Source organism: Oncorhynchus masou, chromosome 6 (genome assembly GCF_036934945.1).
Source record: "Oncorhynchus masou masou isolate Uvic2021 chromosome 6, UVic_Omas_1.1, whole genome shotgun sequence".
NCBI classification, from domain to species: domain Eukaryota; kingdom Metazoa; phylum Chordata; class Actinopteri; order Salmoniformes; family Salmonidae; genus Oncorhynchus; species Oncorhynchus masou.
Genome location: NC_088217.1, coordinates 77,734,573 through 77,744,250, shown reverse-complemented (window position 1 = coordinate 77,744,250; position 9,678 = coordinate 77,734,573). Strand labels below are relative to the sequence as shown.

Genomic DNA, 9,678 nt, shown 5'->3' with positions numbered 1-9,678 from the left:
CCATCCCCCCCGCCTCTCCTCCTGTGCCCTCCTGCAGAGACTGAGAGCCTGTCATGGTCTTCACTGGAATCAGATGGGCCATCTGGAGAGAGAGAATGAGATAAAACACTGAATTATGGGAATGTCCGTTCTCATTTTCTAATTCCATCAGACAGACATACTGCTTGTTGACTGTAGTATAGGCTACAGCATAGTAGTATGCAATATCAAATACAATTACAGGTTGTGTGTATTTTGTATATTTGTAAATGTCAACACACACACACACAGAGAGACAGCCAGACGACAGAAGGGACAGACACACACCTGTGGTTCAACTGGGCGGTGTGTTGGTGGGGTGCGGGCCGGCTGCATCCCTGCAGTGCTGAAGGACTCGGAGCGAGGAGGCAGGGAGGCCTCAGAGACCCGGCTGGAGACGGCCTTGTGCTGCATGGCAGGAGAACTCTGTCTGTTCAGCTTGGACCGCTCCTCCACCTGACACACATCATCAGGATTATTAGACCACCTGGACATTACCAACAGGTTCATGCCGTGTTGTCGACAGTGTTCTAGAGGCACTGAGCAATCAATCATGCAATTAATGGTTAGAATCAACTGGTACTCCTCTACAAGGGATGGAGGAGAGGAGGAGAGGGGGATGAAGGAGAGGAGGAGAGGAGGATGGAGGAGAGGCGGATGGAGGAGAGGAGGATGGAGGAGAGGGGGGTGGAGGAGAGGGGGATGAAGGAGAGGAGGAGAGGGGGATGGAGGAGAGGGGGGATGGAGGAGAGGGGGATGGAGGAGAATAGGAGAGGGGGATGAAGGAGAGGAGGAGAGGGGGAGGGGGATGGAGTAGAGGGGGATGGAGGAGAGGAGGATGGAGGAGAGGAGGAGAGGGGGATGGAGGAGAGGGGGATGGAGGAGAAGAGGAGAGGGGGATGAAGGAGAGGAGGAGAGGGGGATGGAGTAGAGGGGGATGGAGGAGAGGAGGATGGAGGAGAGGAGGAGAGGGGGATGGAGGAGAGGAGGATGGAGGAGAGGAGGAGAGGGGTTGGAGGAGGGAGGAGGGAGAGGGGGATGGAGGAGAGGAGGAGAGGGGTTGGAGGAGAGAAGGAGAGGGGGATGGAGGAGAGGAGGATGGAGGAGAGGGGGATGGAGGAGAGGAGGAGAGGGGGATGGAGGAAAGGAGGAGAGGGGATGGAGGAGAGGGGGATGGAGGAGAGGCAGAGAGGGGGATGGAGGAGAGGACGAGAGGGGGATGGAGGAGAGGAGGATGGAGGAGAGGAGGAGAGGGGGATGGAGGAGAGGAGGATGGAGGAGAGGAGGAGAGGAGTTGGAGGAGAGAGGAGGAGAGGGGGATGGAGGAGAGGGAGGATGGAGGAGAGGGAGGAGAGGGGTTGGAGGGATGGAGAAGGAGAGGGGGATGGAGGAGAGGAGGATGGAGGAGAGGGGGATGGAGGGAGGAGGAGAGGGGGATGGAGGAAAGGAGGAGAGGGGATGGAGGAGAGGGGGATGGAGGAGAGGCAGAGAGGGGGATGAAGGAGAGGACGAGAGGGGGATGGTGGAGAGGCGGAGAGGGGGATGGAGGAGAGGGGAATGAAGGAGAGGAGGAGAGGGGGATGGAGGAGAGGAGGAGAGGGGGATGGAGGAGAGGAAGAGAGGGGGATGGAGGAGAGGGGGATGGAGGAGAGGGGGATAGAGGAGAGGAAGAGAGGGGGATGGAGGAGAGGAAGAGAGGGGGATGTAGGTGAGGGGGATGGAGGAGAGGGGGATGGAGGAGAGGCGGATAGAGAGGAAGAGAGGGGGATGGAGAAGAGGAAGAGAGGGGGATAGAGGAGAGGGGGATAGAGGAGAGGAAGAGAGGGGGATGGAGGAGAGGGGGATAGAGGAGAGGAAGAGAGGGGGATGGAGGAGAGGGGGAGAGGGGGATGGAGGCGAGGCGGAGTTTGAGGGTATCATTCTAGCAGATAAGAGAATCTGAAATGTTGAGAATCCATGTTGGTCTGTGATCCCAGAGAAAATATAGTCCACCACCGATTGGCCAGCACTAAAGAGAGTCCTGATTGGCCTCCACCCAGCACCAAGCTGAGACCTGATTGGCATTCACCCAGCTGAGACCTGATTGGCCAGCACCCATCACCAAGCTGAACTGCAATTGGCTAACTGACCGTAAACAGGAAGTGACACGTATGGAGTCCTTGCTGTGACATCATCAACCTCCAGAAGGAGGGGCGGTTGGGGGGGGACTATTGACTTTTGATTGGATTGGGGACTATTGGAGGTAGATGGGTAAGGATGAACCAACTGAGCTATATGAAGTTGAAACAATGTTGTAGTACAAGATAGTATAAAATATAGAAATGTATAATATTTTGTTTTATCTACAAATATAATAAAGAATATATGTCTGTGTCTGTCTGTCTGTCTGTCTGTCTGTCTGTCTGTCTGTCTGTCTGTCTGTGTGTTTGTGTGTGTGTGTGTGTGTGTGTGTGTGTGTGTGTGTGTGTGTGTGTGTGTGTGTGTGTGTGTGTGTGTGTGTGTGTGTGGCTAGTGGCTAGCAGCGAGTGGTCTGATAGTGAGCTGGGACTGGGAGCCGAAGGGGGAGCCATCAGGAGAGGGGTGAGGAGAACACATAGGGGTGAGGTAGGGGGAGGAGCAGGGTGTGAGATACTGGGAGTGGTAGAATGGAGCGGGTGGGGAATTGAGGGAGAGATGATATGGGGACTCAGGTCGGGAGTGTGAGGGGGAGATTCCGGCTGAGGTTTGGGGTGAGGTTCTCGGTGACCCTCGGGGCGAGAGGCCCATCCAGTTTAAGGCTGAAACTAACTGTTTCAGAGGACCTGAGCTCTTACAAGGAGAACGAAGGGGGGAGAAAGAGAGGGAGGACCGAGACAGGGATGACTGCTTGGATCTAATGGGCATGGCCTGGGCCAGGTGTGATCTGAGCATGTTAGCTGGAGCAGAGGAAGTCAGGTCCAGGTTAGAGGTCGTGACCTCATCATCATCACTGACCTCTGACTTCACTCTGTTCAGAGGGGGAGGTGCCCAGCCGGGGACTTGGAGGAACGGACTCTGCTTGGAGCATTCAGGAGCCAGGAAGTGATTTTGATTGGAGGACAGGAAAGGGCGTAGCCGGCCTGCCGGTGCAGAGGCTGAGAGGTCAGGGGTTAGGGATCGGGGGTAGAGGTCAGAATTCGTATGACCCCCATAAGATCCCAACAGACTTTCATGGCTGGAAGCCATCCTCAAACCCCCCACACCTCCCTCTCTACCCCTTTCCCTCTCCTCCTCTCTATACCTCCAACAATCCAACTCCCTCTTTTCTAGTTCCTCCATTTCTATATCTAGTTCATCTATTTCTACATCTAGTATACGACAGGGAAACAGAGAGCTGCCTCTAAGATCATGATCAGGAGAGGGGTAGAGGAAAGAAGAATTAGAATGAGAGGAGGAAGAGGAGTCTATTTCTACATCTATGTCATTTACTTCTATGTCTATTCTACGACAGGGGGAGATGGAGCTGCCACTACGGCCACTGACCCATATCTGCCCCTGGTCTTTCACCCCCAGGTTATGTCCCTGGTTGGGGCTGGAGCTGGGTGCCCAGGCTGGCCCATTGAGGGCCTCTTGTTTAGGGGCTTGGGGATTAGAGATGGGGCTCTCTTTTGGGGCTTGGTTGGGGTTAGGGCTGGGGCCTCGGTTAAAGCCAGCCTGTTGCCCCTTCCCATTATGCTGTGGCCCCTGGTTGGGGTTGTGTTGTGGCCCTGGGTGTTTAGGTCTGGGACTGCGTCCTCGGTCTTGCTGACCAGCCTTTTGACCAGCTCGGCTAGGCCCTTTTGGCCTCCGGTTGTTGTGTGGTACCCCCTGGTGGTTGGCTCCGGTATTGTATCCTCTTTCTTTCTGTCTGACCACCCTCTGACCGGCTTTCTGAGCTCTCATCTCTCTATCCTGCTGGCTGATCTCCTGTTTCAGAATGGGATCTACTAGATCCCTGGTCTCCAGGGAGATACGGATGTGAGGGGGAGGGGTGGGGTCGGAGGGGCTCGGCGAGGGAGGTTGGCGTGGGAAGGAATGTGGGATGAAGGTTGGTTGAAGGAGTGGCTTTGTCTGAGGAAAGGGCGGGGTGAGTGGCTCTGGGGGTGTGGCTGCTGCTTCAAGACCTGCAGACAAGGTGGGGCAGAAGTTAAACAAGCACACACACACACACACACACACACACACACACACACACACACACACACACACACACACACACCACATATAAAACACACACGAGAACTGTAACAGAAGAACACAATATCTTGTTCCGATCCACACTGTATGCACCGCTACACAGACAATGTTGTAGTTAGACTGAGACTGTACTCATGATCTTCAGTTATGAATGTTGTCCAGAGACCAGAGTCTCTCCAGAGTCTGTGTGTGTACCTCTTTAGCCCATGCAGGTTTGTCAGTAGGACTAGCTGAGTCTTTATAGTGATACAGAGGTTTCTTCTCGCCTGGTCGGCCATCTTGGTTTTGTTGTTGTTGCTGCTGTTGTAGAGACACCAGGTAGGCTCTCTACAAAACAAATAGGCAACAGTTGACCATCTCTTCAATTATTCAACACCATTGTTATATGACATCATCATAAGAGCCAAGTGTTACCTCCTGTTGTAACTGTCTCTGTAGCCTCTCGGCTTGATGTTGTTCCTCAATCTGCTTACGCTTATACTCCTATGGACACACACACACACACACACACACACACACACACACACACACACACACACACACGGAAGGCTGTTATTATCCAATCTTAACCAAATCACTATCATGACAGCACAGAGCCAAGCAACAGAGACACATGACCAATAGCATCACTCCACAAAGGACAGGTTAACCAATAGGATCCATACAGGACAGGGCTCACAGGGACGTTCCATGATCCATGTACAAATGACCTCGAGTAACCTGCACACCGGCTCGGTGTTACTTTTTATTACATTTTTTACTTTAGTTTATTTAGTAAATATTTTCTTAATTCTATTTCTTGAACTGCATTGTTGGATAAGGGCTTGTAAGTAAGCTTTTCACGGTAAGATCTACACCTGTCGTATTCGGCGCATGTGACAAATAAAATGTGATGTGATTTGATGGGGCTGGGGAGGGGGGTTCCTTGCAGGGTAAGTACTTGCAGAGAGGAACGAGGAACAACAAACACTGGACACAGGGACAAAGTACAGGTTTACACCACAGGCTCTGTAGCTGTAGTTTCACAGGGTTGAGGGGTCAGACTTGAGAGGAGGGTGGTAGGTAGATGTATACATGCAGGTATACAATGGGCATGCTCCTGTAGAAGTTATTGAGGGGTCAGGGGTGAGAGGTCAGGGGTATATACATATATAGACATGCAGGGGTAACAGAGTTACCAGCAGTAGAGCCTGCTCCTGTAGAAGTTATTGAGGGGTCAGGGGGTATATATATATATATATATATATATATATATATATATATATATATATATATATATATATATATAGACATGCAGGGGTAATAGAGTTACCAGCAGTAGAGCCTGCTCCTGTAGAAGTAATTGAGGGGTCAGGGGTGAGAGGTCAGGGGTATATATACATAGACATGCAGGGGTAACAGTGTTACCAGCAGTAGGGCCTGCTCCTGTAGAAGCTATTGATGGGTCAGGGGTATATATACATAGACATGCAGGGGTAACAATGTTACCAGCAGTAGAGCCTGCTCCTGCAGAAGCTGTTGCTGTAGGATCTCTAACTGTCTCTGTTCCTCCTCCAGCTGTCTACGGATATACTCCTATCACAACGCAGCGTGGAGGGAAGGAGAGAACAGGAAACAGAAAGAGAGAGTCAGACAGAGATGTACTCCTAATGCAGCCTGGAGGGAAGGAGAGAACAGGAAACAGAAAGAGAGAGTCAGACAGAGATGTACTCCGAATGCAGCCTGGAGGGAAGGAGAGAACAGGAAACAGAGAGAACAAGAGACAGATATACTCCTATACACTGTAGCAGCAGGTAGAGAGAGAACAAGAGACAGATATACTCCTATACACCGTAGCAGCAGGTAGAGAGAGAACAAGAGACAGATATACTCCTATACACTGTAGCAGCAGGTAGAGAGAGAACAAGAGACAGATATACTCCTATACACTGTAGCAGTAGGTAGAGAGAGAACAAGAGACAGATATACTCCTATACACTGTAGCAGCAGGTAGAGAGAGAACAAGAGACAGATATACTCCTATACACCGTAGCAGCAGGTAGAGAGAGAACAAGAGACAGATATACTCCTATACACCGTAGCAGCAGGTAGAGAGAGAACAAGAGACAGATATACTCCTATACACCGTAGCAGCAGGAAGAGAGAGAACAAGAGACAGATATACTCCTATACACTGTAGCAGCAGGAAGAGAGAGAACAAGAGACAGATATACTCCTATACACTGTAGCAGTAGGTAGAGAGAGAACAAGAGACAGATATACTCCTATACACTGTAGCAGCAGGTAGAGAGAGAACAAGAGACAGATATACTCCTATACACTGTAGCAGAAGGTAGAGAGAGAACAAGAGACAGATATACTCCTATACACCGTAGCAGCAGGAAGAGAGAGAACAAGAGACAGATATACTCCTATACACTGTAGCAGCAGGTAGAGAGAGAACAAGAGACAGATATACTCCTATACACTGTAGCAGCAGGTAGAGAGAGAACAAGAGACAGATATACTCCTATACACTGTAGCAGCAGGTAGAGAGAGAACAAGAGACAGATATACTCCTATACACCGTAGCAGCAGGTAGAGAGAGAACAAGAGACAGATATACTCCTATACACCGTAGCAGCAGGAAGAGAGAGAACAAGAGGACTACAGGAGGAAGTCAGTGTGTACCTGTTCTCTCTCCGCGTGCCTCCTCTCCTCATCTCTCCGTAGTTGTTCCATTTCCTCATAGCGCCTCCTCTGTTCTCTCTCCTGCTGCTTCCTCAACTCACGCTCCCTGCGCTGTTGCTGTTGGACAGAAAAAGAGACGTAAACATGTGTGTGTGTGCGTGGGTGTGTGTGTGTATGCATGAGTGTGTCCTACCTCCTCCAGTCTCCTCCTCTGTTCTTTCTGCTCCTCTATGCGTTTCTGTCGTTCGGCCAGTAGGAGGCGCTTGTGTTCCTCGTTCTGCTGTTGTTCCAACTGCTGGCGCCTCAGAGCCTCAGAGCGTTCCTTATTGGCCAGCTGCAGACGCAGGAAGTCCCGCCTTAACGTCGACTCACCAGGGATGTTAATGATTGAGCTGGGGAAGGACCAGTCAGAAGAGTGTGTGAGTGGAAATTGGACCAATGAGAGACTGTGTTTGTTGTATGTGTGTGTGTGTTACCTTGGCTCCCCCACGTCTCGCTCCTCTTCCTCCTCTTCACTCCCACTGTACTCATATTCTGTCTCATCTGCAGAAGAACACACACACCAGTCGGTTATAGTGGGCTAACACATCAGATCTCCCAGGAGGAGAAGTGAGCATCATACTCCATTTGTGTTCCAGACTACTGATATCTGTCTCACCCCTCTCTCCACGTTTCTTCTTGGTTCTGTCGATGTGGTCCTTCAGTTGGATGCGGATCTGTCGTTCGTTGGGCAGCTCTCTGATGAAGGGGTGCTTCAACAGCTGCTCTGTGCTGGGTCTCTGACCATGACTCTTCACCAAGCAACTCTCAATGAAGGACTGGAACTTCTTAGACCTGAAAGTTAGTATTATTATTTTTTTTTTCTTCGTAATAATCAGGATATTAGTGTGTGTGTATGTGTGTGTGTGTGTATGTGTGTGTGTGTGTGTGTGTGTGTGTGTGTGTGTGTGAAGCAGACTCACCACTTCTTGGACTTGAGTCTGGGGGCGGGGTTTCGTGGGATCAGGAAGAGGGCTCTCATTGGGTGCATGTCACACAATGCTGCAGACGGACAGAAAATAGTTAATACCAGTGTAAGTGTGGGTGTGTTGGTGTGTGTGTGTGTTGGTGTGTGTGTGTGTGTCCATACTTACGAGGGGCTCCTTCTGCCATTTCTATAGCTGTTATACCCAGAGACCACAGGTCACTCTAAGAGAGAGAGTGAGAGAAAGAGAGAGAGAGAGTGAGAGAGAGTGTGTGTGAGAGAGAGAGAGTGTGAGAGAGAGAGAGAGAGAGAGGGAGTGGACAAGTGAGAGCACTGAGTCAGGAGGAAATAAATACATGAAGGGACAAAACACAATGTGTGAAGCAGAGTATTCTGGGTACCTTAAAGTCGTAGGTGGCCTCAGGGTTCTCGTCGCAGGCAATGACCTCGGGAGCCATCCAATAGGGAGTCCCGATGAAGGTGTTCCTCTTCCCCACCGTCCGGTCCAGCTGGGCGCTCACACCAAAGTCCACTGATCAGAGACCAATCAACATATCAATCAATTACTCACTGAGTCAGTCAATTATTTTACATATCTGTCTGCCTGCATGATCAATGTGGAAACTGAAGAAGGTGACATATTCAGCAATTCTGGGTAGGACAATGGAATTTGTCTTCAAAAATAAATATTTTATTATTAAAACCAGTCTGTCTCACCCAGTTTGACCTCTGCGTTCTCCGTCAGCAGGACGTTCTGACCCTTGATGTCTCTGTGGATGACCTTGTGCTGGTGGAGATGGGTCAGACCCTGGAGAGAGAGAGGTAGAGAGAGAGAGGTAGAGAGAGGCAGAGAGAGAGGTAGAGAGAGAGGTAGAGAGAGAGGTAAAGAGAGGTAGAGAGAGAGGTAGAAAGAGAGGTAGAGAGAGGTAGAGATAGTTACAGGATGAGAGGTAGAGAGAGGTAGAGAAAGAGAGGTAGAGATGTAGAGAGAGGAAGAGAAAGAGAGGTAGAGAGAGAGCGGTAGAGAGAGGTAGAGAGAGAGGTAGAAAGAGAGGGAGAGAGAGGTAGAGATAGTTACAGGATGAGAGGTAGAGAGAGGTAGAGAAAGAGAGGTAGAGAGATGAAGAGAGAGGGAGAGAGAGAGGTAGAGAAAGAGAGGTAGAGAGAGTAGGAGAGAGAGGTAGAGAAAGAGAGGTGGAGAGGGGTAGAGAAAGAGAGGTAGAGAGAGGTAGAGAAAGAGAGGTAGAGAGAGAGAGAGAGAGAGGAGACGGGTAGAGAAAGAGGTAGAGAGAGAGGTAGAGAGAGCGGTAGAGAGAGGTAGAGAAAGAGAGGTAGAGAGAGCGTTAGAGAGAGAGGTAGAGAAAGAGAGGTAGAGAAAGAGAGGTAGAGAAAGAGAGGTAGAGAGAGTTAGAGAAAGAGAGGTAGAGAGAGCGGTAGAGAGAGAGGGAGAGGTAGAGAAAGAGAGGTAGAGAGAGCGGTAGAGAGAGCAGTAGAGAGAGAGTAGTAGAGAAAAAGAGGTAGAGAGAGCGGTAGAGAGGTAGAGAGAGGTAGAGAAAGAGAGGTAAAGAGAGCAGTATAGAGAGAGGTAGAGAAAGAGAGGTAGAGAAAGAGAGGTAGAGAAAGAGAGGTAGAGAGAGGTAGAGAAAAGAGAGGTAGAGAGAGGTAGAGAGAGAGGTAGAGAGAGGTAGAGAAAGAGAGGTAGAGAGAGCGGTAGAGAGAGGGGTAGAGAAAGAGAGGTAGAGAGAGCGGTAGAGAGAGCGGTAGAGAGAGAGGTAGAGAAAAAGAGGTAGATAGAGCGGTAGAGAGAGGTAGAGAGAGGTAGAGAAAAAGAG

At 50.3% G+C, this 9,678-nt stretch overlaps 1 pseudogene; it reads right to left on the bottom strand.

Annotated features, from left to right (window-relative positions):
- LOC135542706 (TRAF2 and NCK-interacting protein kinase-like) overlaps positions 1-9,678 on the bottom strand; it is a 58,535-nt pseudogene that overhangs the window by 10,718 nt on the left and 38,139 nt on the right.